At 38.7% G+C, this 14125-nt stretch overlaps 2 long non-coding RNA genes across 3 annotated transcripts in view; one reads left to right on the forward strand and one right to left on the reverse strand.

Annotated features, from left to right (window-relative positions):
* Positions 1-14125, reverse strand: part of Gm33083 — a 125751-nt gene that overhangs the window by 110751 nt on the left and 875 nt on the right. The gene's annotated exons all lie outside the window — the stretch shown is intronic.
* Positions 1-14125, forward strand: part of Gm33030 — a 101844-nt gene that overhangs the window by 67656 nt on the left and 20063 nt on the right. The gene's annotated exons all lie outside the window — the stretch shown is intronic.

Genomic DNA, 14125 nt, shown 5'->3' on the forward strand with positions numbered 1-14125 from the left:
ATCAATGGGCATACTACAAAGTATTCAATATCATTAGTCATAAAAGAAATGTAAATCAGAACCATAATGAGGCTCTATGTCACACCAGATAAAATAGCTACAACCACAAAAAAATTAAGAAAGGGAGATTCTTATATACTGCTGGTAGGGATTCAGATTCATAAAGTCATTCCCAAAACAGTAGAAAAGAACCTCAAACACTAAAACTAGAGCCATTGTAAGCTCCTCAAACCAAGTGAAAGAGCTACTCCCATTCCCATGTTCACTGTGGTACTATTCATAAGAGCTGAGAAATGGATCCACAGAGCAGTCTGTCAGTGAATAAGTGGACAAGGGGAATATAGAACATACACAAACACAAATATTAAAAAAATAAAAACAGAAAGAAAGGTTATGACATGGATGAAAGTGGGGTGCATATGCTAGGGCACAGAAAGACAAACCCTGCATGGTCTCACTCGGCTGTTAAAGCCCGAAAAGATAAAGTGGTGGTTAGAGATGACAATAAAGGGTGTAGAGATGGACGGTGAACCAAATGGAGTGGGTCAGGGCTAATTGGTGAGCACAAAGCCACAGTAACAGCAAAAGTCAGCCAAGAGATAACAGAATGGAGAAAAACTTATTACCAGCAGCAAGCAAGGAGATCAGAGGAGAAATTTCCAAAACAATGTCCTCCCCACAAGCATGGGGGTCTTATCTGTGGTCCCTATATGTGACTATATTGGAAAGCACTGTGAAAGAATGCCCATTCCCAACAGGGTCAGTTTCAGATGTGCCTCTCCAAGAATGTTCAAGTTAATGCCCCATTCAGGAAGGAAAGGTGGTCAAGGTCTTATAACATAAATTCAGGGCTAAATCAGTGGACAGAGACACTTCCAGAGAATCTCAGTCTGTGTGATGACTATGGCAGGTGGGAAGGTAAGAACACCTCCAGGAATGTCCACTTTTACCCTACCCACCACCCTCTGCCAAAGCTTTAGATTAAGTAAAATGGGAAGGATATTCTTAAAGTAACAACTTGCCCCTAAAGGTATTCCTGGCTCCTTTAACAGGTAGCAGAGAGCTGGTTTTGTTTCGTTTTGCTTTTAGTATTTTTTTTAAGTTGAATAACAGGTAGAGAAAACAGTCAGGTAGGAAGAATAAGTAAATGACCTAGAGTATAGTAAGGTGATTATAGTTCATAGCAATTCACTTTACAAAGAACTAGAAGAGTTCCAAAGTTACCAGCATTTAAAAATGTGCTATGTTGGCAAATGGATGGACCTGGAGGGCATCATCCTGAGTGAGGTAACTCAATCACAAAAGAATTCACATGATATGTACTCACTGATAAGTGGATATTAGTCCAGAAACTTAGAATACCCAAGATATAAAATACAATTTGCGAAACGCATGAAGCTCGGGAAGAACGAAGACCAAGGTGTGGATACTTTGCCCCTTCTTGGAATTGGGATTGGGAGCAAGGCACCCATGGAAGAAGCTACAGAGACAGAGTTTGGAGCTGAGACAAAAGGATGGACCATCTAGAGACTGCCATACCCGGGGATCCATCCCATAATCAGCCTCCAAATGCTGACACCATTGCATACACTAGCAAGATTTTGCTGAAAGGACCCTGATATAGTTGTCTCTTGTGAGACTATGCCCAGGCCTAACAAACACAGAAGTGGATGCTCACAATCAGCTATTGGATGGATCACAGGGCCCCCAATGGAGAAGCTAGAGAAAGTACCCAGGGAGCTGGGGGGATCTGCAACCCTATAGGTGGAACAACAATATGAACTAACCAGTACCCCCTCAGAGCTCGTGTCTCTAGCTGCATATGTATCAGAAGATGGCCTGGTCGACCATCAGTGGAAAGAGAGGCCCACTGCAGACCTTATATACCTTAGTGCAGGGGAACACCAGGGCCAAGAGTTGGGAGCGGTGGGTGGGGGAGTGGGTGTAGGAGGGTGTGAGGGACTTTTGGGATAGCATTGGAAATATAAATGAAATAAATACCTAATAATAAAATAAAAAGTACCAGAAATGGGCAGATGTATCTAAAATGTAAAAAAAAAAAAAAATTTTAAAAAAGTGCTATGTTTAAGGAGGTGTAAATGCTAATTACCTTGATCACTATGTATTACACTGTGTATTAAATTATCACCCTAAACTCCAAGAAATATGTACAATTTCTATGTGCCAAAGTGTTTAAAACATATTAATGAAAATAAGGTATTTCAAATGAGATCCTAAAGGCAATACTAAAGAATTGTATAGCGAGATATAAGATACAATTTGCAAAACACATGAAACTGAAGAAGAACGAAGACCAAAGTGTGGACACTTTGCCCCTTCTTAGAATTGGAAGCAATCACCCATGGAAGGAGTTACAGAGACAAAGTTTGGAGCTGAGACAAAAGGATGGACCATCTAGAGACTGCCATATCCAGGGATCCATCCCATAATTAGCCTCCAAATGCTGACACCATTGCATACACTAGCAAGCGTTTGCTGCAAGGACCCTGATATAGCTGTCTCTTGTGAGACTAGGCCAGGGCCTAGCAAATACAGAAGTGGATGCTCACAGTCAGCTATTGGATGGATCACACGGCCCCCAATGGAGGAGCTAGAGAAAGTAACCAAGGAGCTAAAGGGATCTGCAACCCTATAGGTGGAACAACAATATGAACTAACCAGTACCCCCCCCACCCCCCCAGAGCTCGTGTCTCTAGCTGCATATGTATCAAAAGATGGCCTAGTCGGCCATCACTGGAAAGAGAGGCCCATTGGACACGCAAACTTTATATGCCCCAGTACAGGGGAACGCCAGGGCCAAAAAATGGAAATGGGTGGGTAGGGAAGTGGGGGGGAGGGTGTGGGGGACTTTTGGGATAGCATTGGAAATGTAATTGAGGAAAATACGTAATAAAAAATATTAAAGAAAAAAAAGAAGAATTGTTTTATTCTTTTAAAAAATATTTGGAGTTTGTGTGTTTGTGTATGTGTGTTTGTGAGCATATGTGTGTGCACGTATGTTGTGTCTGTGGTGTATGCATGTGTGTATATCCATGTGTATATATACAAGGATGCAGAGGCAAGTGGAGAATATTGATGTCACTTTCCACATTATTCCCTTGAGACAGGAGCCTCTCACTCAGATGCCTCTTATTTTGGCCAGGCTGATGGCTAGCAAACTCCTGAGATTCTTCTGTCTCTGTCCCATAATGTTGGGGTGACAGGCACACACATCCATGCAAAGCTTTTTCTATGTGTGCTTGGGATTAGAACTCAGGTCTTCATGCATACACAGGCAGCAGTCTTACCCACTGAGCCATCTCACCAGCCCCAGGAGCATCGTATTTAAGATGTTCTGCAGAAACAAAACTCTGATTGCAAGGCAGGGCGGGGGGGGGGGGGGGGCAGGCTCACAGATACAGTCAACTGGTCCAGTGAGGTGAGGCTCTGGATGGGAACAAGGGCTAGGAATGTTCTTTTACTTTTGCATTTTATTTTACTTTATTTTATTTTGTCTGATGTATGCACAGAGCTAAAGTATGATATTTAGAAAGTGTAGTTATGATCCACTCTTACAAAAAGCTTTCAAATATATATATGACACAGTGCGTAAACATCACGCGGATGTAGCTGTGGGTTTTGTGTAAGGTAGTAGTAGTATATTTTTTAATTGAATGTGCTTCTGGTTTTATAAAATTTGATAACTTTCTGTATTTGCAAGAAATATATTTAAATCCAACTTTCATTTCTTTGTGTATAGCTGTATTCCCCTCAAACATAGTTCCAGAAATATTTTTCCCCTAGATGATAAAATTAGCCTCTCCTTCAAGAGACTTTTCACCATTTAGAAAAGTGTTTTTATTCAAGCCTGAAAAGTGTTAATAACAAATGTGACTTCGTTCGAGCACCCATTTATGCACTGTGCATCCCAGAGCTATTATATACTAAAGATGCATATAAAGGGTCTAAAATAACTTTGCCTCATTTCATAAATACATGCCTGTGATCCCATTATTTGGTGGCTAAAGTAGAAGGATGGACAGCTCAAAACCAGCCTCTCTGAACTCTAATGACAGTGAGACCGACTTGGGCTGCACAGCAAGACCCTTTTTTTTTCAAGTAAATAGGAAGCACTTGCTTTCTTTCTAAAAAGCTTTCCTCACCTTCCAAGGTTATGCTCACAGATGATTATAGCCTCTTCCAGCTGTAGGCTTTCTTCATCTAATGAGCCATAATAGTGCAAATAATTGATATAAATACATATGATACAATGCATCACTATTAAATATTGCTGCCCCGAAGACCTAAGCATCCCCCTTTCAGAAGCTTTAAAGCCATAGGTCTCTATTTCAAAGTAGAAAAATAAGGAAATTTGAGAAAGTAGCTAAAATATCCACACAGACAAGTAAAAAGTATGTCTCAGCTTAGATGTAATGAGGACAACAACATATTAATGCTGCCGTACCTGGACCATATCCCTCCCCCTTGTACTTTCATGTTTTATGACTATGAATGTAGTGTGATGAGATGCCTCAAGCTCCTGCTGCCATTCCTTCTGCATCATAATGGATTGTACTCAATAACAAATTTCCCCTAACCTAAAATTTAAAGAAACACATAGGCTAAGAAGAAGGCAACATAGCCACAATGCACATGCTAAAATAGAAACTAAAATGACTGAAATATATTAATTTTCAATTTCGCCCAAACTTTTGAGGCTCCTAAGACAGAGTTATGGAGTTATGCTTCATTACCGTGTCGCACTCTGCTGCCAAAATTCACATCTCCCCCCCCCCCAGGGATATTAATTTAGATTACTAGACACACGGAGTCAAACTGAAGATTCCATGTCATGTTTTACCCTTTCAAAGGTTTTTTTAAATAGAATTTGAACTGAGCATGGCAACACAATCCTAGAATCCCATCACTGGGGGTGGGAAGGGCAGAATAATCAAGAGTTGAAGGCCAGCCTCAACTATGAGGGAGTCTGAGGTCATTCTGGGTTACATAAGACCACATCTCAAAAAGTCAGAAGCACAGAAATAATATCTGACTTTAAAAAATAAGTCTCTATGTACATGTACACCTGTGAGTAATTTTGTATTTTGTGCATACACACATATGTGTATCTATATCATTATTTTTAAACATAAATAAGTGATGCCTATCCTCTTTGGATTTTAACAATTAAAATAAAGTTAGTAAACCTGTTGTGTGCTAACATATTTAAGGCTCATACATTTCACATACGCTAGCCTTAGCCCTTCTGGGATTTCTGTATTTTCAGTTTAGCCTTAATTTTATAATAAGACATGCAGTTGCTGTTTTCATTTAGCTCTGACAACAAAATCAGAAAAGAAAAAAATCGATGCATTTTCTCATATCACTCACCTTCAAAATAAAATTCTAGTTAAGGTCTCGGGGAAAGCCTCTCCCTGTGCTGCCGTCAACTCCAGTTCATGTTTCAGGATAGGAAAGATGATAGAAGCTAAAATAAATAAGACCTTCCTAGGACATGAGTAATAATTGCACTGTAAGTTATGTAAGACTTGGTGACAGGACTCTAGCAAAGGCATCCATTTATCAGTCTAAGCAAGTAATTCCATGTTATGTGAACGGCAGAATAAGACCAGCTTCAACTGATTTATGGAGTGATTTCTTTCTTTCTATCAAATGACTGAGACAAAGGACCCTGCCGGTTCATCTTTTCTGTTCAGGTGCCAATTCTTTTTATTACTTCTGCTGTGTTCCTAGTGCACACATTGTTGCCTTGTTCACATCTGCTAAGGCTAAATTAGAAATGTTTAACTCTGGGCTACTCACGATGAATTGCCCCCAAAATGTAATTGAATGCTTACTAACCTTCTTGCACGCTGCTTTGAGCGATATGCAAGGGGAAGGATTCTGGCCCGGGAGCCAGCAGGAAGCATATTATATCCATCTTCACATACTCTCTTAAATCTATCATGGTGCCTAGGAGCTAGGAATCCCTAAAAAAAAAAAAGTACTGTAGAGTCAAGTTGAAATGCCCTCCAAAGCTGCTAAAGATGCAACAAAGCATGATGGGAGTATCCAGATGCTCTAAATTCTATGCTTGTCGCTGTCCTGCTGGGTGGACGAAAGGCAAATTTTGTTTGATCACCTAGCAAATGACAAGAGTCAGTCTTGACCTAATAGAGTTGCTGTGGAGAATAAGTCATTCAACCATGTAAAACATCAGTTAGCAAGTCAAGAAGGATACATTGAGCTTTCCGTAGCCAGATCTGGGAAGCTGTTTAATATAGAAAGAACGAGCTAAAAAAAAGTCACTGTCCTTTTTTCTCTATCTCTTAAGACTTAGATTGGCAAATAGATTCCTAATGCTGCTTTAAAAGGCACATGCACAAGCGAACACACTACTGTTCTCGTGTACATGGGGGCTCAGAAGTCTGCCTTAAGTCAGAAAGAATGCAAGAGTAAGAAGAAATGCCACTAATGTGCTCATCTGTCTTGGCAATAGCACAGGTTCTGAGCTGGCTTCTGTATTTTGACTGATGTGTTTTGTAGTCCTCTCTACCTCTGCCCTACCTAGAAACATCACCTCCCTCCCCTTCTGCCCCTGTACCTAACTCCCTACTCAAGCTACATAATCTTACAGCTATATAGGATTGCCCAGAAGTCAAGACTGAGGATATCTGCTCTTTTGCCATCCTATAAATGTCTTCTCCATATATGTCATCACACCAGGAGCACAAAGAGCCTTAGTCAAAAGATGGAAGCTCTGTTTTACTTTAGGTTTTAAGATGACAAAGTAAATATATATGTATAGTGTATATATATATATATATATATATATACACACTAAGGCAAATGCAGACATGATATGGAGTAGAGTATCATACACTCAGCAAACATAGTTTAAGAGAGAAAACGCAAAAGATAAAGAATATTCTGGCAAGCTGTGCCAGGGCAGGACCCCAGGTTAGACACTAAATGGCACCACTGATGACTGGATTGATGGGTACACATTCTCTCTCCTGGCTGTGAGGAATGGTTTGCAGATGAAGACTGAGAAGCAGTCCTTTCTCTTAGATATGTCTCTAGATGTTTCATAAAGAAGTGGGTATCTTGGGGGGAAAGCAATGTTCTTAAAAATCCAACCCAGTGCACAAAACTGTGCAAAAAAAAAAAAAAAAATCCACGGAAGATTGGCCAGCTGCCTCTGCTCCCACCTACTGCTTGATTACACGTATTAATGATGTTAATTTCAAAATAGCAAGAGAGACTCCTAGGTAAGACCATAGATTAGAAGCTGAGTTTATGTGAGCAAGCTCAGAATACAGTATATATTCCAAAGAGGAAAAAACAAAAACAAGAGCAAATTTGGAAAATACAGAAAAGTAAAGAAAGGACAACTGACCAAAAAAATCCAGACAAAGATGGGTGATGTAGAAACAGGAGTGAGCTGAACACAGCTTCAGCTGGAGAATTCCCTAGTGGGTGAAGGGAAACTAGAAACCACTTTCCAAAGGCAGTTTGTTTTCTGCCTGAGTAGACCAGAGGCTGAGACTCCAAGAGTAAGCCTTTCGATCAGAGCGAGCAGAACAGATGTCCACTTCAACAGGGCACAAATTGCAACCTGGGGGTACAAGAAACAAGAAGAAGCAAAGCAGCAAGATGCCTCCAAAACATCACAGTCCCTCTGTCACTGAACTCAGACACTGAAGTAGTATAATTCCAGATGATGATTCAAAAGACTGAGAGCAAAAATTATTGACAACCTGAAAGAAGATAGACACAAGCAGATCAGTCCAACTCAGGGTCCATGAGATAGCTGATATGGATTGTCAATTTTACAGAATCTGGTGTCGCCTAAGAGAAAAGACTCTGGGCAGCGATGAGAGATTATCTAAATTAGGCTAATTGAGGTAAGAAGGCCCATATGAACCATGGGTAGCACCACTCTGTGGGTAGAGTTCTGGGCTGAATAAAAAGGAAAAAGAAAACTGAGCCTGCGCAGCCATCGTTCTCTGTGATGGAATACAACGTGACCAACTGCATCAAATTCCTGCCCCTGGACTAATATCCAATATATATAAAGAACTCAAGAAGGTGGACTCCAGAAAATCAAATAACCCCATTAAAAATGGGGCTTAGAGCTAAACAAAGAATTCTCACCTGAGGAATACCGAATGGCTGAGAAGCACCTGAAAAAAAAATGTTCAGCATCCTTAATCATCAGGGAAATGCAAATCAAAACATCCCTGAGATTCTACCTCACACAAGTCAGAATGGCTAAGATCAAAAATTCAGGTGACAGCAGATGCTGGCAAGGATGTGGAGAAAGAGGAACACTCCTCCATTGTTGGTGGAATTGCAAGCTTGTACAACCACTCTGGAAATCAGTCTGGTGGTTCCTCAGAAAATTGGACACAGTACTACTGGAGGATCCTGCAATACCTCTCCTGGGCATATATCCAGAAGATGTTCCAACCGGTAAGAAGGACACATGCTAAACTATGTTCATAGCAGCCTTATTTGTAATAGCCAGAAGCTGGAAAGAACCCAGATGCCCCTCAACAGAGGAATGGATACAGAAAACGTGGTACGTTTACACAATGGAGTACTACTCAGCTATTAAAAAGAATGAATTTATGAAATTCCTAGCCAAATGGATGGACCTGGAGAGCATCATCCTGAGTGAGGTAACCCAATCACAAAAGAACTCACACAATATGTACTCACTGATAAGTGGATATTAGCCCAGAAACTTAGAATACCCAAGATATAAGATACGGTTTGCTAAATACATGAAACTCAAGAAGAACGAAGAACGAAGTGCGGACAGTTTGCCTCTTCTTAGAATTGGGAACAAAACACCCATGGAAGGAGTTAGAGAGACAAAGTTTGGAACTGAAACAAAAAGATGGACCATCTAGAGACTGCCATACCCGGGGATCCATCCCATAATCAGCCTCCAAATGCTGACACCATTGCACACACTAGCAAGATTTTGCTAAAAGGGCCCTGATATAGCTGTCTCTTGTGAGACTATGCCGGGGCCTAGCAAACACAGGAGTGGATGCTCACAGTCAGCTATTGGATGGAACACAGGGCCTCCAATGGAGAAGCTAGAGAAAGTACCCAAGGAGCTAAATGGATCTGCAACCCTATAGGTGGAACAACAATATGAACTAACTAGTACCCCCCCACCCCCAGAGCTCGTGTCTCTAGCTGCATATGTATCAGAAGATGGCCTAGTTGGCCATCAGTGGAAAGAGAGGCCCATTGGCTATGCAAACTTTATATGCCTCAGTACAGGGGAATGCCAGGGTCAAGAAGTGGGAGTGGGTGGGTAGGGGAGTTGGGGGGAGGGTATGGGGGACTTGAAATGTAAATGAAGAAAATACCTAATAAAAATAATTAAAAAATAATTCCTGCCCCTGGCTTATCTGCACCATCATGGACCGTACCCTTGAATGGTCAGCTAAAAACAAAAACAAAATAAAGGAAAATGACAACAACAACAAAATAAGAATGAACATTTTCCTTAAGTTGCTTTTACAAGACATTTTACTACAGCAACAGAAAAAGGATATAGCCAGACAGTAACATACAGCGAAAAGAGGGTACTCTGATGAGGAAATCAGCAGTATAGATAAATAAACCAGCAATGCCAAAGAAAATTCATCAAGGAAATGGAGATTTTGAAAAGAATTAAAAATTAAATATTAAAGGCAAAGTGAATTGGACTGGTGAGATGTCCTAAATGATAAAGGAGCTTGCCACCAAGACTGATGATCTGAGTTCAATTCTCAGGACCCACGTGGAATAACAGAACTGACTCTCATCATGCATGACCACAATGTCAAAACATTCCAGGATACAAACCCAAACCTAAGCATCCACGGGATATAAGAAACTAAGATAAACAAGAAAGAAATATTTTAAAAAAAAATCCACTCAATGAAGTCAGAGCAGAAATTCCTCCAAATCCAGAGAAATAAATAAACATTCAAATGCCAAAGGAATTTAAAATCCCAAATACACAGGACCAGAAAAGAACTTCTCTATAGCATATTATAGTCAAGAAGTTAAAAGATACCAAAGAAAGAAACAATAATAAGATATATAAGGAAAACTACAAACTCACCTATAAAAGCAGAAACAACAGATTTCTCACCAATCCTCAAAACCAGGAAAGCATGAAATATTTAAAGCCCTGGCAGTAAATAACTGTCAACCAAGATAGCTCTATCTAGGCAAACTAGATTTTAAAGCTGTTGGAGATATTAGGACATTTCAAGACAAAGAGACATTAAGGAAACCAATTCATCATACATACACACACACACACACACACACACACACACACACACACACACACACACAAACACACACACACACACACACCAAAAGCCAGCACTGCTGAATTCAAGGAATATTACACACAGAAGAGCAAGAAAGTCTCAGTCATGAAAGCATAAGAAAGAATAAAAGTCATAACATGATCAAGTAAACAAAGGAGAGCTAGAAAGGAAACTATGATGCCTAGCAGAGTGAGCCAGAAAATCCCTTATACTAATAGGGGAGAGAGTAATGAGCAGGCAATAATCCAACCAATCAGGAAAAAAAAAACTATAGGAATAAAAGAAATTTCAATAGAGGTTTAGCTGTACATCTCATGAGCTTACTAATAGAGCTTTATAGATTTGCTGACTGAAACAAAAACTAGATCCAAGTGTCCACACTTCATTGATAAAGATACAGATTGAAAGCCAAGAGGTGAAATACAATCTGTCAATAAAAAGGAAGGCAAAAAGAACAGACTTAGATTTTTGCTTTCAAATAAAGTAGACTTCAAATGCAAATTAATCAAAAGAGGTAAGGTACATCCCTACACATTAAAAAATAGAATGATTTGTCAAGAATGTGTTACAATTATGAATATGCAGACAATAAACATTGACAATCTCACTCTTACCAAAAACAAAAAAACAAAAAAAAAACATTATTGAACACCAAAGGTCAGACAAGTCTCAATATAATAATAGTATATGATTTCAACATCTCATACTCATATCTACATAATCCATCCAAACTAAAAATTAAAAAAGTAAAACTCAGAATTAAAATACACTATGGAACAAATAGATGTGATACATAGCTATAGAAGATTCCATCTGAAAGAAATAAAACATGCATTTTTTTTTCTTAGCTTCCCATGGAATCTACTCTAAACAGACTATGTTTCTAGGTCACAAATCAAACCTTACTAAATGCAAAATTTCCAAAGAGGTTCTTATATATTATCATTTTATGCTATTTATTATAGCTCTCTAGAAGCTAATAGCTAAATAAATAAATAAATAAATAAATAGCCAGATGAAACTGAAGAATATACTCTTGAATGGCTAGTCAGTCACTGAAGAAATCAGGGAGGAAAGAAAGAGACTGTTAAACACAAATAAAAATAAAAACATAACTTACCAGCCTTGTTGAGATACAGCTAGGGCAAGTCTAAAGGGAATACTTATAGATATGAATGTTTATAGTTAAAGAAACAGAAAGATCTTAAATAAATAACCTCATGATGCACCACAAAGTCCTAGACAATCAAGACTAAACCCAACCCTAAATCAGTGTAGGACAAGAAATAAGAATGAGGGAGAAATTAAAAAGATGAAGACTAGAGAACAATTCTTCAGTCAATCAGAAGCAAACAACAAAATTGTTCTTTAAAAAATAATAATAAAATAAAAATTGACAATCTCGTAGCCAAATTAACCAAAAGAAAGACAGGATACAAATTTACAAAGGGAAGGGATACTACAGATCCCAATGAAATCCAAATAACCATTAAGGAGTACTTTAAACGCTTCTATTCCAAGTAACTGAAAAATACTGAAGAAATTGAGTTCCTAGAGACACAAATGACCTACCAACATTAAATCGAAAGAATATAGGAACAATATAAAGAAATTTATAACAATCAACATGGATTGAAGCAGTCATAAAAAAAATACGTAGCTTAGCTGGGTAGACTGCCCAGCATGTCCGAAGCCTAGGTTTGATTCCCAGCACTGTATAAGCCTGCGGTGACAGCTCATGTCTTTAATTCCAGCTGTTGGGAGATAGAGGCAAGAGAGTCATATATCAAAGTCATTCTCAGCTACTCTGTGAGTTTGATGTCAGCCTGGACTACCCCATAAAAGCCCTGAATTAGCGAGAAATAAAACGCTATATCTAACAAACCTATAGCCAACCTTATCATAAATGTGAAAAAAAAAAGTGAAACCATTTCCTCTAAAATCTCGAATGAGTTTGGTTGATTTTAATTAGTAACTAGTAAGTAGTAAGGCAGCTTCATCGACACTCATTGGAAGCGGGTAGGGGAAAGAAAGGGATGGGAGCCGAGCTTCCGAAGCTCATGGGAACCTGAGCGTCCCTGGTGAGCGCATACCCAAGGGCAAGCCCTCACACATTGCTGAAATTAATCTAGACCTGCAAGGTAAAAATGATGTAATGATGTAACCCTTCAGTCAGGGAAGAGCCTCTAGTCTCTGCTGCAGCTCAGCATTAACCTTGGGCCACTCCTAACTTTGGAGGTATTTGGCAGAGCAAGAGGTTCCTGTGAGTTTTCACAGATTCTGAAGTTATTGAGACACCAGGAAGCCAAATTCAAGTCATTGTCTATGCTTCTGCCCTAAATGAAAGACGACCCAGACCATTCACACTGAAAAAAAAAAATCCTGCACACATAGATCCAATGAGCAAGGAAATTCAAATAAAAGTAGAAATCCCGTAACCTTCTATAAAACATGCAAATGTTTATTACAATGCTTTCAACGTACTCCCAAACAGAATTATGAGCAAAATACAAAGAACTGCCTTTCTCAATGTTCCAGAAAGCACCAAGATTGAAGTTGCTAAAATTTATATTTCCCTTCTTTGTTTCATGATATCAACTGTACAGATAAAAGGCAGACTAGACATGTAGGTCAAATATATGCATTTTTTAAAATTAATAAATAATAGTAGGTGCTTCTTTTGTATTTTATTATAATAAAATCTACTGTTTCATCAATCTCATTCAGGAAGGTTTTAACCTGTTTTGCAAAGCCCTCTCAAACATTCAGCACTTTGTGAAGAAAACTCGGTGCGGACAGTTGTCACTGTTTCTAGCCCCATCGGATATACAATTCTCTATAGAAATTATTGTAATAGTAGCTCGATGGTAATATCATTTCACACAAAGGGTAGGACTTCGTCTCCTGTGCTTCTATCCCCACCTCAATGGGAACCTGGAAGTATGATATGTCCAAATATATCAGTGAACACAGAAAAAAAAAACAACATATTTTCCTAATCAGGGTAAAATTTCTTAGCAATGTCATTGTCAAAGTTCAGGATCCTAGGAAAAAGGAGAATGCTATTACCTAGCATTTCCATGTAACTTTATATTTGTCATGTTAAAAATAAAAATGCAAATTGCTAAAGAAGGAAGACAAAGAGGTAAAGCGATGTGCCTGACATATATACCTGTAAGAATTGTTTAACTTGAAAAAAGTAAAAGATTTTAATAATGTAAAAAAATACTCGAACGGCTGGAATCACAGAGCCAATGAAGCGGTTACTTCTCCATCAGTTTGTTAAGTTGCTTGGCTGATAGATGAAGCAAAAAGACCAGGACTCTGACTATATAGATTGTGATGTTTGTAAGAAGGGACTATGTCAGACCATTATTTTAAAATATACTCACCTAAATTAAAAGCCTTCTAAGCTTTTATTTGGTACTAGATTCCAAGACTGGATACTATATATCTTTGTTCTTTATAGTTACTGAAGTGCCCAACCATGATGAAAGGCTTCCTTTATTTTTAATCTACTATTTCCATAATGAGAGCAATGGATAATTGACTCAATAAGGTCAGAAAATAAATAAATCAAACACTTGGTTCATGTGTTTCTAAAGGAATACAACAAACAAACTCTTGGTCAAACAACACTATCAGTTTTTCCTTGCCTTGTTCATTCATGTCTTTGCTTAAAGCAAAAGGCTCAGCCAGCTACAGTTTTCTGCTTTTCATAAAAGGCATTACATGTTATGTAAGAATGTGTTAAGAACTGAATTAAAAGCAGATTA

Source organism: Mus musculus, chromosome 1 (genome assembly GCF_000001635.26).
Source record: "Mus musculus strain C57BL/6J chromosome 1, GRCm38.p6 C57BL/6J".
NCBI classification, from domain to species: Eukaryota; Metazoa; Chordata; class Mammalia; order Rodentia; family Muridae; genus Mus; species Mus musculus.